Raw genomic sequence first — 27,187 nt, forward strand, 5'->3', positions numbered from 1 at the left:
GAGCTGAGGAAACAATAACTACAATTTACCATTCACTTCTCAGGTGTACCCTCACTCATTCTAATTACAATGAGAAAAATGGGAATCATTTACCTATTTCATGAGAGACTACATTATTGGCCCACAGTAATACAAGTAACGTCTACAAGTCCACAGTCTTTCCAAACACTCAGTTGATACTGAAATGCAAGCCAATTTCTCCTATTATTCCATTTCCTGTTATATCTACCCAAATTTCATTTAATTTCTATGAAAATATTTTTCATAAAAGTAATTATTTTGTTGCCAAAACAATTTTAAAAAGCAATTTTGTAACCAAATTATACATTCCGCAGAGCTGGAAAATTATATTATATAAGTATGATTATATTTATCTATATGTTTATATCTAAACAAGTCTTTGTTCAGCTCAAAAGGCACAAGACAGATACCTCTCAAATTCTTCTGTTCATTTTTGATGATCTGATACAAACAAGATACTACCCTGACCACTCAGTGCTTTTCCACGTCCTCACCATATTGTCTGCATTGGGCTACATCCCAGCTGCCTGACCCCAGCTCAGCAGGCTGCTTCCCTAATTTTCTAAGGATCACATGTTTGCCTTTTAGCTGTGAGGCACTGGGTGTATATGCAAGAGCAGAATTCATGACAAGCTGGATGGACAGACACAGTTTCCTGGAGCTCACAGTGCAGATTGAAATGCCCATATTAAAACATTCAGAATAGGAATACATTGTTTAAATAATCAGTGAACAAGGACAGGTATTCACAACTGTGAATAATGAAGATGCTGCGTGTGGTCCATGGTTTGGGGTTTTCCCCTAGTTCATAGGGATCCTAAAATATACTTCCCTTTCAAATAATTAAGCAAATGCACACATAGGCACTAAGAAACAACAAGACTTTAATGGCAATATTAACTTTTCCTGGTGATGTCAACAGGTATTTCCATGCATATTTATCCCCCCCCCCAAAAAAAAAAACAACAGGCATTCGGAAAACAGCCTTGGAATGTCTACTTTGGTCTTAATTCATTTAGCATAAAGCAACAAGATCATAGGCGAAAGAGAAGATAGATCAGTAGCAAAGATAATACATGGATTGAACCTGCCTCCCCAAGCCCATAAACCTCTCTGCTATCCTCCACTCCACACTTCATGTTCTCTTATGCTACAACACTGAATACCCCTGGTTTTCTGAGTAAACCTGTGCCCTTAAAGTGCACTGCTTTTGCCCCTCAATCCCCAGGAGGAGGTGGGATGGTACTTCTTGTCACCCAGCTTCCCACCAGTTCTTCTATCAGGGTTCTACAGGGAGTATATGCTGCCACCCAGATATCCTACTGTCCCAAATAAAGCACATCTCTTCCAGGCCTGTATAGGTGTCCGCTGACTTTTGGGGAAATGAACATATTGTGTGGTTTTTTTTTTCTTTAATATTCATTTATTCATTAATTACATTGCATTACATGACTGGGATTCCCCCCCTTTCACCCCAAACCCTTCCCCCATCATGAATTCCTTCACCTTGATGCATAACCACAGCTCAAGTTCCGTTGAGATTCCCTAATTAAAAGTTTACACCATACAGAGTCCAGCATCCCACTTGTCCAGTTCAAGTTCAACGGCCTCTTAGGGAGGCCCTCTCAGGTTTGTAGGCAGAGCCAGCAGAGCGTCACCTCGATCAATTAGAAGCTCCAACATATCATCAGCAACAGTCCAGGTATGATGAGGCTGGTGCAGAGTCCACTGATTGACATAGTCCGTCTTAGGGTTTCCCCTTGTCCAGTTTTCCGCTGCAAGCATAAAGCTGAGGTGGTTGATTCATGTGTGATGCCGGGGAGAGATGCGATACTCATTGGTTCCAATAGAGGTCGGGGCTCAGAAGAGAACCAACCCAGGGGATAAAACCATCAGCTGATCGGAGTGATGGACGGTGGCGGGCACTGTGCTTACTAGTAGTACATGTAGGAGCCTGGACTGGGAATGCCTCAAAGTTTTTTTTAGGGGGATTCCCCTGAACAAAATGGAGGAATCAAAACATATTGTGTGTTAAGAGTATGGAGAGAGTGGGAGTCCACTGTGCCTACTGCAAGGTTTCTGAGAGCAATGCCTGTGGCTGTCTCGTCTTTTTATTTCCTTTCTTTTTACCTTTAGATTTTGTTATGCTTTCTGGCACCTGGGGAATCCCTACAGAGGCAATAAATACAGAGCACAGTCTTTCAAGCTTTCTTGGAAAACATTCATGGATTGTCACAGCTTTAGGGACAGCTACTCACCCATGTCCTAAGGAGCGGATGAGGTTGGTCGTTACTGTCCCTAGAGATCTTTTCTGTGTGGTTAAGGTAAGCTATGGTGGCTTTCAGAAAGCGCCTGGTGCCTCTTCCTGCCTGAATCAGCAGAGCCGGTTCTCTGCCTCCATGACTGAGATGGGGAGGAGGCTGAAGCATTAAGCTAATGTTAAGTGTGGCAGAGTTTTAATTCAGGGACAGGACGCCGTCCATTCTCTCCTTCTTTCTACTATTTTGTGGGGAAGACATTATATGTGCAAAGACATTGTCTGTGCACAAATCCGATGTGGGTGGCAAGAACCCAAGTAATTGGGCCCTTACTGCCATGGCTCTGAGTGCATTAGCAGGGAACTGGGTTGGAGATGGAGGTGGGGATCTACCCCAGGCACTCTAATATTAGATGGCTGCTTACCCTGATGTGCAGTAATATCTGTTCTTTAGAGAGGAATCCTTAAGTTGCTTGTCCATTTGTTGAAGAAATACATACTTGGATATGCTGGTGTAAAGACTGATGAAGTTATCTTGATGCTGAGAGTAGGCACCACCATCACCATCAGACAGGGAATGTTGGAGTTGACAAGAAACTCATCCCAAAGGGAATTAAACCAGTGCCCACCATCAGTCCTACTTTAAACATGACTTTCCTGTATGAGAAAGGCTCTCACATTCCCACCTTCGATCACACTTAGGAACATAAGGAATGTGAACACTAAAATGCCTTTACTAAGGAAAATTCAGAATAAAACATAAGGAGACATTACACTCACTTTATCCTGGCCTCTTGACATGCAATATTTGATCAGTCCTAAGTCAGTATTACAGCCATCCTACAATGTAATAGCTTTCTTAAGAAAGAAGAAAAACAATCATAATCTAGTTTTGCAGCTTTTGTCTTGTAGTTTTCTGTTTGTGAGTGGGAAATAGAATTTTTCATCCTTGTAACCTCCTCCCCCACAGAGGGCTACTAACAATGTGACCAGCATGCACTTCTAGGGAATCCAAAGAAAGAAGAAAATCAGGCTTTTTTCGGTTGGTCAGGTTGTGCCATGATTTTTGTATGTCACTGTGTTCTCTCGCTGCCACCTACCAAATCCCTTGAGACTCTATTGATTTTTGCCCTGTTCAGGTGTCCACTTCCTGCCTATGGACCTGTCAGCATTGTGGCTGTCCAGAGTCCCCAGGCACAAAGATGTACTCATCAGCAGCTGAAGTCAACGGAGACCCAGAACTGCTGCAGGGCAGGGGGACAGAGGATATGCAGTCATGGCAGAGATCCCAGAAGAGCAGAGCACGGGGAAGAGATGCAGATTCTATAGACACAGCTGGTCTTCCCACACAATGAAAAACCCCTGCAGTGTGTCCTGTTTTCCTCCAAACTTACTTGATTGCAGATGCCGCGTGGAGAGTTTCATTACTCCAGTATGTCCACACATATGGTCAGCATCATTTCCATCTGCATACTTTTTCTGCAGATTGCTGTAGGATAGTTCATTCACTCCATGTTTGTGCACTAGTCCATTAGTGCATAGCAGTGTGGTGGCAGTCCTTCAGAGATGACATGCCAAAGTGTAATCAGTTTTGCCTCTGAGTATGGGGATTCTGGGGGAACAGCCATAGCAGCATCTGCTGGAGAGAAAATGCCACCGACCACAGGCAACAGAAAAAAAAATGTTCAAGTCAGCTGGAAACCAAAGAAAGACCATATACATACAGCCTTCTACATCTACAGATACAACTAACAGTGGATCAGAAACAGTTTTATTTTTTATTTATTTTTTTTATTATTAATTTTTTTTCTTTTTATTGTATTGTTGTTGACAATCTTTACATAGTTAATTACAGTTAAAGGAAAAAAAAAAAGGTTTAGGGGGATAGGAAAGTGGGTAATGCTATTATGTCCATATTGTTTCCATCACGTATCTGAGGTAAAGGGGGATATTGAGGGAGAAGCCCCACCCGGTTTCCCGCCCACCCTAAGTCCCGGATGTGGGGCATGCTCTGAGATATGTGCTCGAGTGGTGTTAATAGTTCTGCAGTTATGAATCGCTGCCAGTTTCGCTCGATGAGGTCGTCCACCAATTGATATGGTCCATCATAAAGTCTCCATTTGCCCCATAATTTGCTGCCAACATATAGCTGAGATGAATGATTGACCTGTTCTGTCTTCTCTCCTTTCCTGGTTAGAGTTCTGAGTCCAGCAGTTCGATTGGGGAGATCTCCAAAGATACTTTGAGGTATTCCCAGACTAGTTTCTTGTATGTTCTAGCAAGCACAGGGCCCGGCACAGTCCATCACCCCGATCAGCTGGTGGTTGCAATTGCTGGGTTGGTTCTGTTTTCAGTCCCGAGTTGCACTGGAACCAATGGGTGTTGCAGTCCAGTCTGGTTCGGCCCTTACATCACCCAGTGGGAGCTGCAGCCTAGTAGGGGTGATCCACAATAACCCCCACCAAGCCTGCCCCCTAACCTGGTTTGCCAGTATGTGTAGCAGAAGACCAGTCTGTCCCCCATCCCATTTGGCTCTGGTACTTGTCAGAAACAGTTTTAAATGAGTCTTCCCTGAACACTGGCAGAGTCTTTTCTTATTATTGTCCCAACAATGCAATGGGATCACCAGGTGTGATGGCTCAAGTAGTTGCATCCCTGCCACTCACTTGGGAGACTTGCATTGAGAGCATCCCCAGCTCTCAGCTCTACTTCCCTGCTAGGACCTGTTGGTGAAATACCAATGAGGATGTAGGTGATTTGATATTAAGCAACCCCATGAAAGCACTAGCGTTCTAAACTGTAGAGGAATCAAATATGTTGTGCATTATTTACCATCTCCTCACTGCTGAAAATGTTTCATCGTTTTTTGATCGTGGCTCTAGATTTCAATGAAGTGAATCGTGCAGTTTATGTTACACACTTATCACTAGTCCATGGAAGACCTCAGTCTCTTCCTTTGTTTTTGCTCTTTCTGCATAACCTCATTTAAATACATTTCTCCTTCATCTTGCCTTTTATTATGCAGATAGTACAGCGTTGTGAAACTTGTCTGTCAAATTGTCTTCATATTGTCCAGTGACTAACTAACCCATTACTCTGAGGATATCATTACACTGAATGCAGCGATCCTATTTTATATATTTGAGAACAACAAAGAAAGCCATACTTGATGAGTGCTGCAATGGGTGCTGAAATGATGGTTCATTCATGTTCTCTTACGGACTTCCTTGGAACATGTGTGCAGAAGATGGGTTGCTGAGGAATGCGGTTCACACATACGTCACCATTAGCGCCTGTGCTATGGATCAGCTGTCTCTATCCCCACCTGCAAACACACCATCCACCGAATTTAGTAGATTTCAAGCTCCTTTGCAGTTTAGTATTTCTTATTGGCATATTAACTCCTAAATGAAAAAGATGAGCATTTTCCCATATACTTTTAGATGTCTTCAGATGTTTTCTTTGAATTTTCTTTGTATATTTATTCTAAAATAAAAGATCTCTGAATATATAATAGTGATCCTTAGTTATTTTGTAGAAGTGTTATTTATTGTGTAAGCTCTCACTTTTGCTAAAAATGCAATTTTATAAACCACTCTGTGTTAAATACGTTTTAAATAAAATGTTAAACTCTAGATTCATGTGTACAGTGAATATTTCAATCACATGTAGAGTAGAATATTTCATTCACATAGAGAATATGATTAATATTAAAACAACATAGTTCATGTTCCTTCCCCCTTACTTTTAAAAAATTTATTTATTTTATTATTTTATGATACTGTTCCATAAGCTCTGGGATCTCCCTTTTCTTCGTCCCCAAATCCTACCCACTTCCACTGACCTCCCCTATATTGTTATAATATTACAGGCCTTAATAAGCAGTCATAAGCCCATCATTCTGTCATTTATATGTATCCTGACATTGCAGGCATAGACAATGACAGAGAGTCCAGCATTCTATTATCAAGATACATTCAACAGTTTCTTTGGGAGTCCATCTTTGATTTTGAAGTAGAGATGCTTTGGCCATTGCATCTACACATTTGGATATGATAGTTTCTATTACACAGTTACTCTATATCCCTTTAAATGAAAAGTTACAAAACAGGGATCAACAACAAGGGAAAAATTGAAAATTTACAACCACATGAAGTTAAATAACGCTACTGAATGACAAATGTGTCACTGCAGAAGTGAAAAACAAAACCAAGAACCTTCTTAACGAAAATAATGCTACTGTGTGCTGTGTGATTCAGTGAGGAAATTATCCAATAGAATGTAAAGTAAAACGACACTGTGTGCAATTTAAGCAGTGGTAAATTTCTAGTCATGTTCTTGCTGCTAAAATGGAGCAGAAACATGGCTATCCTTTAAGAAAGCTGCATATCCATCTAAATGTAAATTGAGAGTAAGTGCTCACTAAAACAGGTACAAAACATTAAACATTATATCTCACTGTTGATGCCAGTAAAACTCATCCTGGGGATTAAGCATCATAATAGCTGTCATTTATTACCTATATGTGATGTGTCAGGACCTGGTCAGGTGTTCTTTCTGCCTTCTCTCAATGCACTTATCTTAGTGTCCCTGAGAGTCTGGACCCTGAGGCTTAGTAATGTACTTAAAGCTAGAGATGGTGCAGTGGAGAGAATTCGATTCTATGCCTACCCACTTCTGGAAGGCTTCCCATTTGGCATATTCCCCATGTGCCTGTTGGGTTGAGGATTGATCCAGGAACAAAAACACCCCAAAGTTTTGATGCTTCAGCTTGCATCCTCTTCATCTAGCGACTTGTTCTCTCCCAGTGAATTTTCCTCATGCATACCTTTTCAGAGTCTTGTCCATAAATAGGGACATTTGATTCATAGCAATGTTTTATATTAAGATGAAATAACCTTCTTAAGCATTATCTGGTCTAAAGCACATCTTACGGCAACGGCATGGCCAACAACATAACATGTGAATAGTGAAGCCGCACAGGTCACATGGCAGAATACAGGCTATCAGAGCCAGAGGAATTCCAAGATGTTGTTCTGTAATTTGCTTCTAGTAGTAGGGACACCTTTTTTTGTGAGGTGGTGGGATATGGAGAGGGGAGACAGAAAAGGAGTGTAAGGAGGGGATGGAGGAGAATTGAGAGAGAGTGCTCCTGTCAGCTCATTCACTCCAGAAAACTGCAGTGGTTGGGGGTGCAACAAACTGGAACAAGCAACAGAGGCTTCAATCCAGGTATACATCATGAGTGGCAGGGATGCTAGGAATAGAAACAGCACCTCCTGGGACCAGCGTGGTGGCCTAGTGTTAAAGTCCTTGCTTTGAATGCACCGGGATCCCATATGGGCGCCGGTTCTAATCCCGGCAGCTCTACTTCCCATCCAGCTTGTGGCCTGGGAAAGCAGTCAAGGACAGCCCAAAGCCTTGAGACCCTGCACCTGTGTGGGAGACCTGGAAGAAGTTCCTGGCTCCTGGTTTTGGATCGGTACAGTACTGGCCATTGTGGTCCCTTGGAGAGTGAATCATCAGATGGAAGATCTTCCTCTCTGTCTCTCCTCCTCTCTTTAAATCTGACTTTGCAATAAAAATAAATAAGTCTGTTAAAAAAAAAAAAAGAAGGAAAGAAACAGCACCCCCTGCCTCCTGGATTCTATATTAATGGGAACAAGTGAACTGGGATTCAATCCCAGACTCAAACACTGTTCCAACTAACAATTCTTGAGCGGTGTTGAAGTGAAGAGATAATACCTAGTAATTTCACAGAGTGACAGACCTAAGAATGGATCCCACAGATTCTCAAGTAGAAACAAAAATGCTCTTTATGGGCCCAGCGTGGTAGCCTAGTGGCTAAAGTTTTGCCTTGTTTGGGCTAGGATCCCATGTGTCTCAGATTGGCTCAGCTTTAGCTGTTGGGGCCAGTTGGGGAGTGAACCAGTGGATGGAAGATCTTTCTAGATAACTCTCCTCCCTTCTAAAAATCTGACTTTCCATAAAAAACTAATTTTTAAATGCTTTTTATTCAGAAAATACTAATACTTCTATAACCTCTTAAAATCAGAGTAGTACAATAAGTATATAACGATGGACAAGGATCTGCCATCCAAAATCCCTTCATCCCGCATCCCAAAAGTACTCACCGTATTCACAATACTGTCCTATATGTGAATGTGTCTGTGTGTCTATGCTTCTACTATGCATTTCCATATCAATAACTACATGGAAAAACTCAAGATTTTGCTTACGTAAGTCACGTTTTTTACACACTGTAGGATAATTCATAGTATGATTGATTCACCCAACATTATGATCTAGTAGCTTTCGTTTACACCACAGGGGTATTATCAGTCAATTGAGCTCTGCTATGCTATCGCACTATATAAATACAATCATCGATTTCTGCTACTACAAGTTTGTCGATTTTCCCCTTTCCTTCTTTCTTCCCTTTGGCAACCATAAAACTTACATATCTATGTATGACAAGCATGTGGGATTTTATTTTCTCACGTCCCATAACTTACAAGTAGTGTAACTTAGCATGCCGTCTTCAGTTCCACATACGTGTAAGAGTGAGCCATGTGCTGAATCACTAAGCTGTGCTTCACTCATGTTTATTCCTATACAGTGTCCTAACAAAACCAGATAACATAAATGATTCATCCTGTTTTCATCAGGTATCTCCCCCATGTTATGCAAAAATAGCTGTAACAATACTTCTACCTCTCAGAATGTTTAAGTCCTGTACTTAGAGCAGTTTAGAAGTGTATAAAATATTTCACATTGTGATTTGTAAAGTCCAGTTGTTTAAAGAGCAGGTTATTACACAGTCATGTACCTTTCAGGCTTCTGTGAAATGGGCACGCTTACACTCTTGTTCTGATCTTTTGGGTAATGGTCACTAAATGTTGAACAGGTTTTCTTGTATCTAAGTTCATCTGCTAATGCCTGAATTACGCACACACCTTGACTTTTCCTCTCCGTGAGATGGGAAACAGAGTCGGATATTAGATATCTCTTTAATTTTTTTGACATTTTCCTTATGAACTCTTCCCTGCTAAGTTGGTTTACAAGTTCCTTCCTCCCTCCCTCCCTCCCTTCCATCTCCTTCCTTCCTTCCTTCCTTCCTTCCTCTCTTATCCATATCACTGTGCTCCTTTCTTTTTTTTTTTTTGCAGTTTTCATATGTGTGGCATTGTACCTTGTTCATCTTTGTTTCTTTAATTTCATTTCTTTACATTTATATGCCAGTGAGATACCACTGTTTGGTTAGAATTTTAAAGAAATGTTTGAATTCACTAGTAAGTTCTCTTCATTTGAGAGTGTTTGGAAATCTTGTATCTGAGAAACAGATTGGCACCTCTTGGTGGTGATATTTGGCATCCATTTTGGGCTGATATTGGGATGTCACATCACAGATCACAGGACATCTCAGTAAAGGTCGATCAGAATGCAGAGTAGCTGTGACACAGCAGTCACTCAGGGCTCCACCAGGAGGAGCTCTCTCAGGTCCTGCATCTTGGGAGGATCCAAGGTACCCAAAGGAGGTGGTGTCAGTCAGAAAGGGCAGTAGTGACGAGAGCCTCACACTAAAGCTAAGCAGTTCCCACTTAGAAGGATGAACCATTAAATGTGGCAACTGAGTCCTGACATGCCAGGGCAGACCTCAGGGACACGGCCACATACTTGTTCATGCTCCAGTTCGCTCCCATCAATGCGGTATGCATTTTTATCATCAATTCATTCTTCATATTCTTCAGTTTCCCTGTGACCTAAGTGAAACACTTTTTTTTCTTCTTTGTGTTGTGCACTTAATAAGTTTATCATATGTAAATGCTTCTTTTTCAATTCTAGAAAACGCTAAGCTAATATTATATTGAATATTGCCTTACTGTGACTTCATCCTTTTCTTCTGGGATTCTTGTCAGATATGTCTTGGTTCTTAAAAGTAGACGCTCTCCGTATAATGTGTTGTTGCTGTTGTTGTTTTATGTCACCTTTGACACAATCTAGGCAAATACTCACTATCCCCATCCTCATTAATTCTGTCTAGTAAAGTTCCGATCTCATTTGCTAGTGTTTTTTTCTAAATTCTAAAGTCTCTTCTATTGCTAAGATTGTCAATGAGAATTTTTTTATCTTTTTATGTCTTTTTCTTCTCTCTTACCATCCAGTGATTTCACTAGTATGTAAAAGTAATTTTAAATTGATCAACCACCTTCAGTTATCTTATGGATTTCACAGACAGCTCTTCTTTTCATGTTAAAATCCTCATCAACACAGATGAGTAAGTGCCAAAATTTGACAAAGTAATGGTAAAAATATATAGAAACTAACTTTCATCTGCGACTTGAAGAGGTAGTCTTGGTTTACTTTTAAGGATGGGGTGTAAAGGGTGAGCTTCACATAACACATCTCCATATACACACTTCAAGTCAGTAATTAGGCTACCTCAACTGTCTTCCCTGTAAATGGAGGGAACAGCAGGTGGAGCTTGCAGTGCCTGCTCCCCATTTACCCACTGCAGCAGCAGTCTCCCTATTCCTACACTCCCTCCATTGATCTACTCCTTGTTCAGTCAGAAAGATTCATTGTTTTAAAAAGATTTGTTTGCTTTATTTGGAAAGGCAAAATTTTAGAAAATTGGAGAGACAGAGAAAGATCATCCATTTACTGATCCTAGCCCAAATGGCCTCAAGAATGAAGCTGAGCCAATCCAAAACCAGAAGCCGGGAGCCTCTTCTGGGTTGCCCATGTAGGTGAAGGGTGCCAAAATTTGAGCAATTCTGCACTGTTTCCACAGGCAACAAGCATGGAGCTGGATCTAAAGTGGAACGGCTAGGACATGAAATGGCCCTCCTAGGGCATGCTGGTGCTATAGCAGGTGATTAGTAAGATGAAACATCCTCTCAGCCCAAGTCAGAGGGACTTTTAAAAGTTTAAACCCTACAGTGTCAGGATGAGCATGAATAGCAGAATGATGGGCTTAAAACTGATTTTGAGATGGAGTATATTATTGTAATAATATGGGGAAATCAGTTGGGAGGGGAGGATTTGGGGAGAGTGGAAGAGATATCCCTGAGCCTATGAAACTGTATCAGTGAATCATAAATGCCTTTTAAAAAATGTGCAACACAAAAAGAAGCAGTGAGGTTGTAGCAGTAATTAAAAATACTTCATCAAGGAAAAACCCGGAACCTGATAGTTCTGATATTGAATTTAGGAACACATCTAAAGTGGAACCAACTCTAACACTTTCCAAATTATCTCAAAAGGCTGAACAGCTGGAACTCTGTGAAACTCTTTGAATGAAGCCACCATCTTTCTGATATCAAAATCAACAAATACATAATATGAAAACTAGACCTAACTCCTTAGAGTTGCTAAGATTCTCAATAAGACATTAGGGAGCTAAATATTGCATTATTTAATAAAATGCAAAATAAGTAAATAACTAGTTAACTAACTAACTAACTAAATAAATAAATCACACATCACGAGTAAGTGGGACTAGAAATGCATGGATATTTCAACATACACAAGTCAATAATTAGCATAAATCATATTAACAGAATTAAAAAACACATGGTCATTTCAATAGATACAGAGAAAACATTTGTTAAAACTCAAATCCCTCGTTTTTTAAAACTCTCTACAAATTATTTATAGAAGAAACATGCAAAATGTTGGAAGTGGCTATATATAATATATCAATAGCCAACATTACACTGAACTGGGAAAAGATGAAAGCATTTTCTCTCCTGTCTGTAAGACAAAAATACCCACTTTCATCAGTTTTAAAATATATGTTGTTTGAAGTATTATCACGGGTAATTAGAGAGAAGTAAGAAATGGTATCAAAATTGGAAAAGAAGAATTTAAAACATTTGTATCTGCAGAAGCCATGATGTTGTGTGTGGAAAATTCCCAACCCAAAAAGATATTGCAACTAATAAGCTAATTCAGTAAAGTTTCAGGTTATAAAGTTAACCCACAAAAACCATAGCATTTTTGTACTACAGTGATGAACTGACCAAAAGAGAAATCAAGAAACAAATCACATTCCCAATAGCCATTGAAAATTAAATCTTAATAAATTTAACTAAAGAATTGAAATATCGCTGCAATAAAAGAAATCAAGTATATGGGCCCAGGGCGGCAGCCTAGTGTCTTGCATGTACCAGGATCCCATGTGGGCGCAGGTTCGAATTCAGTGGCCCTACTTCTCATCCAGCTCCCTGCTTGTGGCCTGGGAAAGCAGTGAAAGATGGGCCAAAGCCTTGGGACCCTGCAGCCATATGGGAGACCCAGAAGAAACTCCTGGCTCCTGGCTTCGGATTGGCTCAGCTCCGGCCATTGCAGTCGTTTGGGGCATGAATCAATGGACAGAAAATCTTCCTCTCTGTCTCTCCTCCTCTCTGAATATCTGCCTTACAATGAAAAATAAATAAATGTTAAAAAAAGAAATCAGGTACAATGAAAATAGGTAGACATTCCTTGCTCATGAATTGGAATAGTTGGCATCATTAAAATGTCTACTAGCTAATGTAATATACAGATTCAATACAATTGGTATCAACATGCCAAGTATATTCTTTGCAGAATTGGAATAATTGTTCTAAAATTCTGTAGAATAGTAAACACCCAGAGTAACTGAGGCAATTTTGAAACCCTCTTCAAAATCATCATCATCATCATCATCATTATCATCATCATAAAGCTCCAGAGTGTCACATAATTTTATTTTTTAAAATGAAAAAGTATAAAAACAAAAAATAAAGAAAAAACACTAGTGTCAGTAATTTTGTAAGCCTGGTTCATCAGGAAAGTGGTATAAAGGAGAAAGACTTCCTTTTTGAAAGTAAAACTCAGATATCTGTTTATCTACTGATGTCAGCTTCTAATTAACCAAAATATAGAGGGAGTTACAACGTACTGTTGTGTGTTTTGTTGCTTCCTCGATGTGACAGTCAGAGGAGACAGAGGGATAAATAGTTAAACAGTCAAGCAAACTGAAGTAGATACCTTGGCCAAGCGGCAAGATAAAACTTCCAGAAATACAGATCATCAGAGGAGTTGAAAGCAAAACATTAAAACCACACTCCAGCCTGCTGGGGAATGTGATCCCCAGCAGAGCATAAGTCCTGTGCAAATCATGAAGAAGAAGCTGTGTTTCAGATGCAGATAGAAGATCCCAATGCTGGAGCAAGGCTTGAAGAATCAGAAAAAAAAGCGGGGGGGTTGTATTGGAGCATAATCCTATAATCCTATGTTTTTGGTTAGGTATCTAGGTAGGAGCATCATCATCAGTAGGTCTTTAGGAAAAAAATTAAAAAAAGAATTATTTATTTATTTGAAAGAGTTACAGAGAGAAAAGCAGACACACACTCACACACAAACACTCAGAGAGAGAGAGAGAGAGAGAATATCCCCCATCTGATGCTCCAGTCCCAAGATTTTGGTAAATGATGGAGCTGGATCAGAATAAGATCAGGAACCAGGAGACATGAGCTTTATTCAGGTCTCCCGTATGCATAGCAGGAACCCAAATATGTGAGCTCATCTCCTGCTGCTTTTCCAGGCCATTAGCTGAGCACAGGGTCAGAGGTGGAGTGGCTGAGACACAAACCAGTTCCTATATGGGATGCAGGTCTTTTAGCCTGGGGCCTTACATGCTACTCTACAAAGGTGGTCCTGGAAACTGACAGGCCTTAATAAGAACTCTGATTTGATTTGATTTGATTTGATGTGCAGTAGGAAACCAATGGAAGATTCTTAGTTAGATAGGCGCATTTATGTTTAAAGAGCTGATGCAGATTCAATGATAAATAATGAGTGGATTAGCAGAAGAAGTAAAAGCAGGATAGACTACTTGGCAGTTTAAGCCTCTATCTATAACTGATAGACAGATGTACTAGACCTTGTCTTTGAAACAATTTTGCATCAAGAGCAGAGTAGAGGCTGCAAAAAGAATGTAGAAACTGTTAGCATTTTCTAAATAACATAAGGCTGGTGAAGCCAAAACCACTGTCTGAAGTACCAGTTGGATCCCTGCAGAAACCAGACAGAAGACATTGTACCGCTCACTGTAGTGGTCCCAGCAGCAGTCACTAAGCCTTAAAACGGTTATTTGGTTTTCTATTGTAAAAATATGTTTCTGGGCCCGGCGGCGTGGCCTAGTGGCTAAAGTCCTCGCCTTGAATGCCCCGGGATCCCATATGGGCGCTGGTTCTAATCCCAGCAGTCCCACTTCCCATCCTGCTCCCTGCTGTGGCCTGGGAAAGCAGTTGAGGACGGCCCAATGCCTTGGGACCCTGCACCCGTGTGGGAGACCCAAAAGAACTCCGGGTCCTGGCTTCGGATCGGCGCAGCACCGGCCGTTGTACTCACTTGGCGAGTGAACCATCGGAAGGAAGATCTTGCTTTCTGTTTCTCCTCCTCTCTGTATATCGGCCTTTCCAATAAAAATAAATCTTTTAAAAAAAATATGTTTCGGGCCAGGCGGCGTGGCCTAGCTGTTAAAAGTCCTCGCCTTGAAAGCCCCGGGATCCCATATGGGCGCCGGTTCTAATCCCGGCAGCTCCACTTCCCATCCAGCTCCCTGCTTGTGGCCTGGGAAAGCAGTCAAGGACGGCCCAATGCATTGGGACCCTGCACCCGCGTGGGCGACCCGGAAGAGGTTCCAGGTTCCCGGCTTCGGATTGGCGCGCATCGGCCCGTTACGGCTCACTTGGGGAGTGAATCATCGGATGGAAGATCTTCCTCTCTGTCTCTCCTCCTCTCTGTATATCTGGCTGTAATAAAATGAATAAATCTTTAAAAAAAAAATATGTTTCTATGTGTCCTTCCATTTTGGCATACGTAGTTTTAACCTTTTTGTCTTATCTCTTTTATATGTTAATTGTGTTTATATACATTTAGATAGTTTTTGGAAACAATGGTGGATATATTTATATCACATAATGTGAAATTACAACAAAGATCTTACATTGGGACAGAATAGCATCTGTCCTTTTGTGTTCTGTAAAGGTAGAGGAGTTCTTTTGTTGTATTCTTTCTCAGCCATATGAACTTGAATGTGCTTTTGAGTTTCTTAAATGTAAAATATATATATTAGTTCTATATTAGTAGAAATCCTCATAACCAGACACATGTCATGAAAGCACATCTCCTGGCAATTTTAACACATTTTAGATAAATAATAATTACTTCATTTGCATGGATTCAAACATTCCTTAGTCCTGAGATTTTTATTTTTATCTTTTTAAATTTTTTATCAAGGCTTTTGGATACCTGATAGCACTCGACTTAGAACTTGAGAGGACTGCTATGTTAGCCCATAATTGATTATTAAGGAAGAATATGGATCCTTTCACAGGAAAGCAAAAGAAAGTGAGAGAAAGCAAACAAAACCCTGGCTGTGAGCTGCTAATTATGGCAATTGCATTCTGTAAAATGTAGATAACATTGACTTCATGAGATTGTTTTGATAAGTGAAACAAGTGAAACAAATTCTCTGTGGCTAATAGACTTTCTTTTTTTTTTGTCTTTTTTTATTATTTTTAATTCATTAATTGCATTGTATTATGTGACACAGTTTCATAGGTACTTGGATTCTCCCCACCCCTCCCCAAACCCTCCCCCCATGGTGGATTCCTCCATCTTGTTGCATAACCACAGTTCAAGTTCAGTTGAGATTCCCCCATTGCAAGCATATACCAAACATAGAGTCCAGCATCTTATTGTCCAGTCAAGTTCAACGGCTTCTTAGGTATACCCTCTCTGGTCTGAAGACAGAGCCAGCAGAGTATCATCCCGATCAATTAAATCGGCTAATAGACTTTCAACATCTATATATTGATATCAATGCTTCTGTTTTGAAGCATGTTTTACACAATAAATTCAGTATTCCTTAGCTCTCATCAGATCAAAACAATAATTGTTTCAACATAGTACTTTTTTTCCATTCTAAGAGCAGTTGTACAGCACCAATTCATAGGCACAACAAAGAAAATGTCTTAAGTGCGAATAACCAGGACTATTCTGGGGAGACTCAAATCTACCGTGTGGTTGCGTCTAGATTCTTGTCTCCAGAGCAAGACAGAATTTGAGGATGCAACATAGCTGAAGTTAACATAGACACAAGACTATGTTGAATGAACAGTAACATCCACATGATTCAGGGAGCGTTGGCCAACCTAAGACTGACTTGCACTGACACGTTCAGTGTCACCCTTTTACATGATCTGGAGGCACAGATGGTGGCATCTGAGGTGACACTGAACTGAATAATCATGAAAGATGGTTTTGGAATAGTATTGAGTCCATTTCCACCTTGAAACGTCTTGGAAACATTGTGGTGCCAGGTGCCTGACAGGAGTTGGAGTATCAATCATTTAAATTTCATTATAATGACATTGTAAATATTTAAAAGTTATTTTGGGGAGGGTTGGCAGCATAATGACTCAGTGACTAAATCCTCACCTTTTAAGTGCCAGGATCCATATGGGCAACAGTTCATGTCCTAGCTGATCCGTTTCTGATCAACCTCCCTGCTTGTGGCCCAAGAAAGCAGTAGAGGACCACGCCAAATCTTCGGACTCTGCACCAACTTGGGACATCCAGAAAAGGCTCCTAGATCCTGACTTCAGATCTGGTCAGCTTTTGCTGTTGCAGCCATTTGGTGGGTGAACCATCAAATGGAAGATTTTTCTGTCTCTCCTTTGCTCCATAAATCTGATCTGTCTCTCCTAAGTAAATAAATAAATCATTTTTAAAGGTTATTTTAGGGATGCAGCTACCAACTATGCTTGTTAATTGTTGCCCTTACAAGTTCTGAGTTGTGAATTTCATTTTCTTGAGAGCTTAAGCTTTTCTGCTACCCTGGAAGGGGCTGGAGGGATTGGTCAGGGCCATAGGCCAGTAGATTAGAAGGAGCTTCACAGATGGGTTGATGATCTCAGCTCCTCTTTTCTGTGGCCTTAACTGTATTACAGATGCATTGGTGCAAGAAGGTTAAACATGAGAGCTTCTCCCATCTGGCTTACCCCCTCATGCCCCGTGTGGCTCACTAAATTGAACTCAGCTCCCCTCCTTTTCTGACCTACCAAACAAACTCTTCACCCTTGCATATGCCTACCGACAGCAGTCACCATGGATGAATTATCTGTGCTTATCTAAAGGAGAAACATGGCATTGGTCACTGAGCATGAACCCACAAACCGGCCCCAGAGATATACAACTCCTAACCCATCAAGGTGTATTTCCCCTTAAACAAACAAAGGATTGGAAACCTCCACTTGCAATAACTAAATAACTGTTAGGAATGAATTTGATGGAGTGTGTGCAAATGAGCCCAACAGGATGAGTGTCCTCTGAATACATCATGCAGAGCCTTAACTGAGGATAAAAGAGAGCTAAGGTGATCTAATGGTCCATCAAGGTGTATTTCCCCTTAAACAAACAAAGGATTGGAAACTTCCACTTGCAATAACTAAATAACTGTTAAGAATGAATTTGATGGAGTGTGTGCAAATGAGCCCAACAGGATGAGTGTCCTCTGAATACATCATGCAGAGCTTTAACTGAGGATAAAAGAGAGCTAAGGTGGTCTAATGGTTGAAGTCACTGACATCCACTTAGGAAACAGGCATCCTAACTGGTCTGTGTCCTGGCTGATCCTCTTTGCATCAAGCTCCCTGACAATATGCCTGGGAAAACAGTGAAAGATGACTTGAGTACTTAGGCCCTTGCACCCATGCAGTCGACTCCAAAGAGGTCCCTGACATCTGCCTGGCCCAGCCCTAGCAATTGTTGTAATTTGTAGAATGAAACAGTAAATGGAAGGTCTTTCTCATTGAATTTAGACAGAGAAACATCTTATGCACATAAACACTATTGGAAACCTAAAAGCCGAGCAGTCATTCATTTATATAGTAGATGAAAAAAGATTAACTGGGACATTAAAGGATGATCAGGGAGAGACAGCAAGAATTTGAGGAGAGTCAGCCCGATATATGCTAGTTATCTATATTTAAGGTTTATTTATTTTCATTTGGAAAGGCAGATTAAAAAAAAAAAAGCAGAGATAGATAAAGTCTTCCATCCATTGATCTCAACAGAAATGACCATAATGGCCCAACTTGAGCTAATCCAAAGCTGGAACCCAGGAATTTCCTTCAAGGTCAGCACATAAATTTAGAAGCCCAATGACTTCAGCCATCTTCTGCTGCTTTTGCAGACCACATGCTGTGCTAGATCAGGAGAGGAACAGTCAGGACATGAACTGGCATCCGTATCAGATGCTGGCACCACAGGGCAGAGAATTAACTTGTTACAACATGGCACAGGCTCCTAGGTAAATTTTTTTTTGGTTGTCTGCTTGCATTTTTTTAAAAGATGTATTTATTTTTATTGGAATAATTTGCAAGGTCAAAGAGATACGTAGAGAAAGATTTTCTTTCAAATGGGAAATCTGGTCACAAAAGCCAGAGTTAAGCCAATCTGAAACCAGAAGCCAGGAGATTCTTCCAGGTCTCTCATGTGCACACAGGGTCCCAAGGCTTTGTACCTTCCTCCACTGCTTTCCCCAATCACAAGCAGATGGGAAGTGGAGCAGCTGGGACATAAACCAGTGCCCATATGACACCCTGACACATTCCAGGCAAGACATTGGCCACTGAGCCTTTATGCCAAGGCCCTAACTATGTTTTAAAAAGATTAATTTTCTTCATTTGAGCTTAAATTCCAGAAAGTAAGGACTTTTATGTACACAATTTACAGTGCTACATGTCTGAGTACTAACAGTATCCTACATAAGAAAGAAAGTATGCAATATTATCTGTTGGGTGAAAGGTATTGTCTATTTGCTTAACACAGTGCTCCATAGGTAACAGGCACATGGTAAGCCCATCAATAAATACACTCCTGATTTTAAAATTTTATTCATTTATTTAAAGAGAACAGACTTAATGAACTACATAGTTACAGTTTTAAGAATACTATACTCCCCATCATCCCTTCTTGCTATTTTCTTATTTTTCTTTTGAAGTTGTGATGGTATACTTTCAATTTACTTTTTAATGACCAGCTCAGGCAAGATTAAATTGTATTGCTCTACAGTTTAATAAATGGAACAATACAGCTGACTTTATTCTCTTTATTATTATTATTATTATTATTATTATTATTATTTGTCTTTTCTTATCTCTGCCCTATCACAATTGTAGGGTAGTGGCGCAACGCATTGGATAATGTTATTGGTAATGCTTTGCTGTCCCTTTTTAACCCTCTTGTAATTAGTAAAAAAGAATAAAAAAGTAAAAAAGAATGTGCTTTATAAATTCCCCAAATATCACCAGAAAACATGTATGCTACAGGACTAAAACCATCATGCTTTTTGTCTAATTCGAAGCATGAACTTGGATTCTCCGAGTAGCAAGAAGTTAATGTCATCACTAGGTCTTGACTCAGAGGACAGATTAAGCAACTAGGTGGAAATGCTTTGTGACATCTTTATGTCTTCTGATGTTGACCTCATTTATGACTCCAGAATGGTCAACATAACATGGTTTTGTCTCATCTTTCTCCATGAAGAAAATAATGGGATAGATGCCTTCAATAACTGCTGGCCCATCATGAAGTGTGAGTGTGTGAAAAGTGTCACAATGGTGGGAATTAGTCTGGTTGGGGCAGGGCTGGGAGCTCTGGAGTTGTCATTTCTCAGCCCATGAAGCCAGTTCCTTAGAGGAGCTCAGCTCACTGGCAAAACTGTCTAAACAAGAGCTAGATCTTAAATCATTTAGTAAGGATGAGTGAGTGACAGGGCAGCCCACTGATCCCCCTTAGGCCATAGCACGACAGGAGACATACATCAAAACTACACGTCATGGCAATGGATCATATTAAGGGTTTCATGTCAAAAGTGGTAAAAAATAAACTGAATTCCTTCCTCTGAGACATTACTACTCTATATCCATCAGTACTCATGACAGATCTCCCAGAGCCTCAGAAGAAGAAAGTAAAAACTTCTCTGACCCACAAAACTGTAGGTACTGAACAAGTGTGGGATTCTTGAAACAGTCATGTCACCAACACTCTCCTAGTGGGGATGTCTCTGTGGTATGGGGATTACCCTCCCACCTAATGTTGCCAACACCTGATGTGTCAACTGTTCAGACTGGATCCATCTTTCAAAACCTGAGAACACTTGAAAATCCCTTTAGCCTTGCAATGGTTAAATGAGGAGGGATGCTGGGGTGCCATCATTCATGCTTTTCCTGCAGCAGAGCCCATTTAGTCTTGTATTAGTGTAACTTAGAGAGTTTGAACTAGAAGATTTTCCCAGGCTGGACATGTTCCCAAGCGATATCTGTCCTCTGCACATTGGAGCAGCTTAGTGGTGACAGTCCAAGCACCAGGCCCAGAGGATGAACAGAATTGACCATTTTCCAGCTCTGTCATTTTGAGCAAATCACTCTAACTCCTGGAGCTCCAGCATCCTCTGTGCACAGCGGGAGTGAATGGTTAGTAGCAAGCATGGAAAGTGTGTGAGTCTGGATAAAGGCACAGATGACAGGCGGTCTCAGCGAAATAGGCCATTGTAAAGCCAGCCTCCAAGAATAGGTGGTATGACCCAGGGGTTTAACACACATGTAATGTGACTGTGCAGACTCTCCTTTAGAGAAATGAATATCCAGCAGCCTAATGTTAACAACAGCATCTGGTGGCTTGGACAAAAAGCAAAGGCTAGATGGGAACAACTCCCAAATAGTTTCCATTTCACTAAAGTTTTTGGATCACTATTGGTGGGCTCAATTTTGAGAAAATGTTATGCTCATGAAGTTCTTCTCTGGCATCACTAATGATGCCATCCTATTCACTTAAAAATCCCTGTGTGACATCTCCGCTCAATCACCACATTGTGAAGTGGGAATCTAAAGCCTCAGGTAATTTGTAACTCAGTTCCAAGCTCCTAGTTCAAGAACAGAAACTGGGAAATAGGCTCTATAACCAGACCAATCAGAATCAGGTAAGAAGTAGCTTGTTGGCGATGAGCTTTTATTCTGAAGTGCCTATCTCACTCATGCTTGCAGAAACAAATACAGAGTGAAGAGAGATGTCTACTTTGCATACATATATTGTCTCCTGAGCTTCATGATGCTATTTCAGCATTATGTGAATATATTCAGAATACCCAAAACCCAAATTCCCCCAAAATATGCTGACGTATTTATTAATCAAGTATCTATAGCATTTTAATGAATTAACATGTTAAAATATTAAAAATGGGAATGCACAAATACGATAAAAATAGAGCTACTATACGCAAAATATTCAAAAATTAGGTATTGGCTACAAAATGTTAATATAATAAGACAAAGTTAACTGAAAAACGGAACTAAATACTAATGGAAGCTTATATTTGATTGAAAATAAATCAAGTTGTGTTCACCTTATGATTTTCTTGTTCTCAAATTAATTTTTTGCCCAGTTTAGGCCTACATGGTTCCTTCTAGTGAATGGAAATGGAAACAACCACTAGGAATGTGTTGTGGCACACTGGCACCATCAGGACTTGATTAGCATCGTGGCTATTCCACTTCTGACCTGTTAATACACCTGGGAAAGCAGCAGCAGGTATCCCAAATACCTGAGCCCTTGTCACTCATATGTGAGTCCCAGATGGAGATACTAGTTCCTGGCTTCTGCCTGGCCCAACCCCCAAACCTTAAGTGGCTGCAGCCACTTAGAGAATTTGAATTAGTGAGCGAAAGTACCCGCTCTAACTTCTCTCTCATTCCTCTCCTCTCTCTCTCCCTCCCTCTCGCTCTATTTCTCTCTTTATCTCTCTCTTGCATGTGCCACACTTGCCTCCTCTTCTGCAAGTAGTAAGCAAGTGCTAAAATATGTTTTGTGTCTTTCTGCTTAGGGACAATAATGATGCTGATAAGCACTTGGAGAGCACCTGCTGCTGCTGCAGCAATCATTAACAAATGTTGACTGTATTTGTATTCTGTTCAGGAACCGCACTTCCCTTTTGCTGATGCCCCAAGTGGCTCATCTCCTCTTCTCCAGTGGCTCTGGGCAAGAGTAAGCCAGATCAGCACCCACCATAGGCTTTACCTGAGAAAGTGTCAGGGGAATTTACACGAGTTCTTACAATTTGTTTTAACGAGTTCTGCAGGTGACTCTTTTTTTTTTTTTTTTTTCAAATCTGCATGGTGTCATTTCTTTTTTTTTTTTTTTTTATTGTTAATTATTTTGCATTATGTGACAGTTTCATAGGCTCTGGGAATCCCCCCCTCCCTCCCCCTCCCCTCCCCCCGGTGGATTCCTCCACCTTGATGCAGTATTACAGTTCAAATTCAATCAAGATTCTTTCATTGCAAACATATAGCAAGCATAGAGTCCAGCTACTTATTGTCCAGATGGGTTGAACAGTTTCTTGGGGAGACCTTTTCTGGTCTGAAGTTTGAGCTGGTAGAATATCATCACAGTCAATTAAGAGTCCCAATATAACATCAACAGCAATTTGCAATGTTATGGAATTGACATGGTTTTGAGTAACCAGTGTATTAAAAAGAAAAAAAAAAAAAAAGGAAAACAAGTCCTAGCCACAACCTATGATTAGCTCATTGACATCTCAATTTTAGTTCATATACAGGACCAGCTGCTCTATACCTTAAAATGGCCATAAGGCACCATTCAGCTGTTTCGTGTCCATTTCATCTTAGTATTTAGCCAGTTGTTGTGTTGAAGTAAAATTTTGCTGATCTTGGCAGATTTTAGGATAATCCAGACTGGCTTGTAACTCTAACAAGATATATGTCAACATTTTAGGTGCAGAACATTTTTTTTTGGGGGGGGGTGTGCAGGAAAATCCTCAACACCATGGTGAGGAGTAACTAATCTTTGTGACCCACCCAGCGAGGCATGAGCCAATCCATGCCAGCTCTTTCCTGTCAGATTTCAAGTTCTACTTTCTGTTGTTTATTTATTTTAGGTTTTTTTTTGTTTTTTTTTTTTTGTTTTTTTTGTTTTAGTTTGTATGATTGTTTGTTTGCTGTGAGGGGTTTTCGAAGCGATCCCGATGGTCATTGCGAGGGAGGGGGGGTCCAGAGGTGGAGCCAGGCTCGGACCAGAGAAAGCTCTCCTCCCTGGTCCCGAAGGACGTTTATTGTTCTTCTGCTTCTGCAGACCACTCAGGGCTTCTGGTTGTCTTTCCGATGACGTTGGTTTCTGCACGGTAGTGTTTGGACTTCTTCCATCCCCTGTGGAAGCTCCGGTTGGGGGTGGGTGACCTCAGAGTACTCGGCCTCCGAGGGCATCCAATTCCCTGTGGCCTCCTTGGCAGTTGGGATATAGTCCTTGTTGCTCTTAAGTTCAACTTTCAAAGGCATTCGAGTTGGGGCTGGTTCTATGATACAGCATGTAAAGCCACTGCCTGTGAATTCTGCATCTCATATGGGCACTGGTCCACTGGCTGCTAAACTCTATAAGCTTGGGTCCCTACCAGCCATATGGGAGACCAGATGGAGCTTTTAGCTTTAGTGTGTCCTAGCCTCGACCAAGCTTACTGGCCCATTCCCTAGAGCTTCCCATTCCCTCAGGATGGCCAGTGGTCAATATCCATGCAGCACTTGAGGCATGCTTGTTCTAACTAAGATGTATTATCAGAGCAACAATATCCTGAATTTTCAAGAGTTTTTGAAAAATATTCAACATATTTTGTGTGAATTTCAAGTTAAAATGCTTATGTCTGGGATACAAAGATGGGTTCTAAAAAAATCTTTATTTTTTAAAATTTTTTGCAATTTCAGCTATTAGTAAGTATCATGCCACATATGGATTACATTGGAGTTTAATTTTTCTTTCTTAACAAATATTTTATGGAGGCATAATTGACACTGATGAATTGTTTTGGAGATATGGCTTCTTCACATATGTACTGATGAAATGCCTACTGGAAAAATTTATGGTGAAAATTAAATAAAATGGTGATTTGTAATTGGCCAAATCCTGGGGACTTCCTAAGAGACACGGTTTCTGTGGGCTCTCTCTCCCTTGGCAATCCATTTTTATATTTGAAGATAATTAAACTGAATTTCAAGTTCTTTCTTAAGGACCATCTGTAACAGCATAGGAGGAGTACCAGACCAGAGGTCAGAATCTTGGGATCAAATTGCAGATGAACTACTTCAAGTGGAGTTTACCTACCGTGAACAATTATCTATGAAATTATGTCTCTAGGGAGTCTTTACTCCACGAATATTTCATTAATTATTCTTTAGTCAAAGCTGATGAGAGACAAAGAGAAAGAATGTTTGGATTTCATATACTAAGATCTATGGGATTACTTTGGGCAAAGCTTTTTTTTTTTGTTAATGTTTACATAGATGATTAGGGTGCGAGGGGTAGAGGATTAGGGGAAAGTGGGTGAGAACATTTTTTTTCCACATTTTCTTTTCCTTCTTCCTTTATCAGTGGGAAAAGAGGGGATAGAGGGGAGAACCCACACCCAGGCGCCCGTCCACCTTAGTACCCAGAGATCAGAAATGGCTACCTGACATCATCACACAGTCGCCAATGTGGAGCATGTTCTGAGGCTTCTGTTCAAGTGGATTTGGCAGTTCTTAAATGCTGTTGATCTCACTTATCGAAGGATTTGGGAATCCTTCTAAAGCCCATTGGCTGACATAGTCCACTTGAGCCTCCATTTTCCCAGAAATTTGCTGCCAAGCTTCATGGGGGGGAGTTAGCTAATATGTTCTGCCCTCCTTCTTTTGCAGTGGTACCGGCTGTCCTCCACAGGCTCCAATGGACTATCAAATCCTCTATGTGCATCTGGATTGTTGTCTACTGCACTGATTTTAGCAACTAAGAAGACCCAGTTCTGACACATGCATTCCACTGTCAGATCAAAGGCCCTGCCACTCTCCCCATAGTTGGATTTCTGAGTCCAAATGTTTAATTAGAGGAATTCTCAAAGAAATGTCATCTGAGCTGATTCCCATGTGTATCCACCAGTATCAGGTCACCCATATCAGCTTACACATACATTGATGTTGAAATTGCTAGGTCAGATCTGTCTCTATCTTTATCTCTGACACAAACCAATGAATTCTGTAGCCCAACCCAAACCTGCCACCACATATGTGACCTTCATGTACATTATCAGGAGCTGTGACCTTGTAGGAGTAACCCCCAATAAATAACACTGGGCCAGCCCCCATCCCTGGTTCCTGTGCCTGCCAGTATTTACAGTGGACTGGTCCAGTCTACCTCACATCTCATTCACCTCTTGTGCACATTATTGGGCATTGGAACCTAACTCAACCCAACTGATTCCACTCTCTAGCCTCACTCATGCTGGAGGATATCACCAGCTGTCTAGCCAGGCCCACCCTCAGTCCTGCTTCTGCTAACCAGTGCGAGACGCAACCCATCAGAGTAGTGCCCACAGATCCCCTACTGGACCCATTCAATACCCCAAATCTTGTACTCTCCAGATGGTTCTGGAGTCTAGCCTAACAGAACTTAGCCACCAGCTAGTGCTATGGCAAAGCCCAACCAGTCTGCCCTTGCTCTGGTTCATTCTTTCACAGGTAGATACAGTCAGTTAGCCCAGGCTAACTTTCCCCCAACCCAATTCACATGTAGGCCAACAGCTGTTATAGCCCTGCCTAATCTGATCTGCTCCCACCCCAGCTCTCACACTCACCAGTAGGAGCAGTGGTCAAGTAGGGCAGTCCCCACAGCTCTCTGACCAGACTCACAATGCCTCTCCCACTTCAGGTCTTGCATGTGCTGGTGGCTGCTGCAACCCAGTCTGGAAAGGCCCATTTTACCTCAGCATCTCCCAGCAGGTGCTGTAGCTTGGCCTGGCTTGGTCTGCCCTCAGTTACGGCTCATGCTGGTGGGCATTGCTACCAAACCCAGCCTAGTCAGCCCCCAGTCCCATGGGTCACAATTTTCATAGAATCTTTTGAATATCTTCAGTTACACTAAAATATTGTTATGATAGTTGGCAATTGTAAATGAGACAGCTCAAGCTAAGACTAGCTAAGATTGATGTAGAACAGCTTAATGAATAAGGTGGTGGTAGACCAAGAAGTTGGACTACTTCTGAAATCTGTAGGGCTTGCATGGTCTGTCATGTAGCAGTAGCTATCTGACACATTGGTAGTTAAATTCCGTTCCATCTCATACTGATAATTCCAAGGAGATTTCCCTGATTCTCAAGATCCTAAGTCATGTCCCCCATTTTCTGTATGTGTATGTTATGTAACATTGGCACCATCAGTTAGACAATAATGCCTTGACCCAGCAGGGTGGCTCAATGGCTGAACTCTCACTTTGCAAGTCCCTGGGTCCCATATGGATGATGGTCAATAACCTGGCCATTCCACTTCCCATTCAGTTCCCTGTTTATGGCTTGGTAAAGCAATAGAGGAAAGCCCAAGGCCTTGGGAACTTGAACTAGTGTGGGAGACCCAGAGGAGGTTTCTGGCTCCTGGCTTTGCATTAGCTTACCTCTGGCCTTAATAGCCATTTGGGGAGTTAACTGGGAGATGGAAGATTTTTCTATCTCTCCTTCTCTCTTTAGATCTGGTCTGCTCTTTCAATAATAAATAAGTAAATCTTTCAAAAATAAAGAAAAAGGATAATTAATGCATTGGAAGACATTCAGATATTTGTAATTGCCTCACTGAAAGAATAAAGAGTTCACATAGTGTTACTGTTCCTTGGCATCCAGTGGCAAAGGTCAAGTCAGGGATGGGTTATACAGAGTTTGGTCAGAGCAATCACTGGCACTCCCAAAATCTGGAGCTGGGAGCAGGCCAGTTGGGAAGTATAGGTGACACCTCAGTTAGGTTGGGCTTCCCATTGATGAGCATGAAAGACAGAATGGTGATG

Source organism: Ochotona princeps, chromosome 3 (assembly GCF_030435755.1).
Source record: "Ochotona princeps isolate mOchPri1 chromosome 3, mOchPri1.hap1, whole genome shotgun sequence".
NCBI classification, from domain to species: Eukaryota; Metazoa; Chordata; class Mammalia; order Lagomorpha; family Ochotonidae; genus Ochotona; species Ochotona princeps.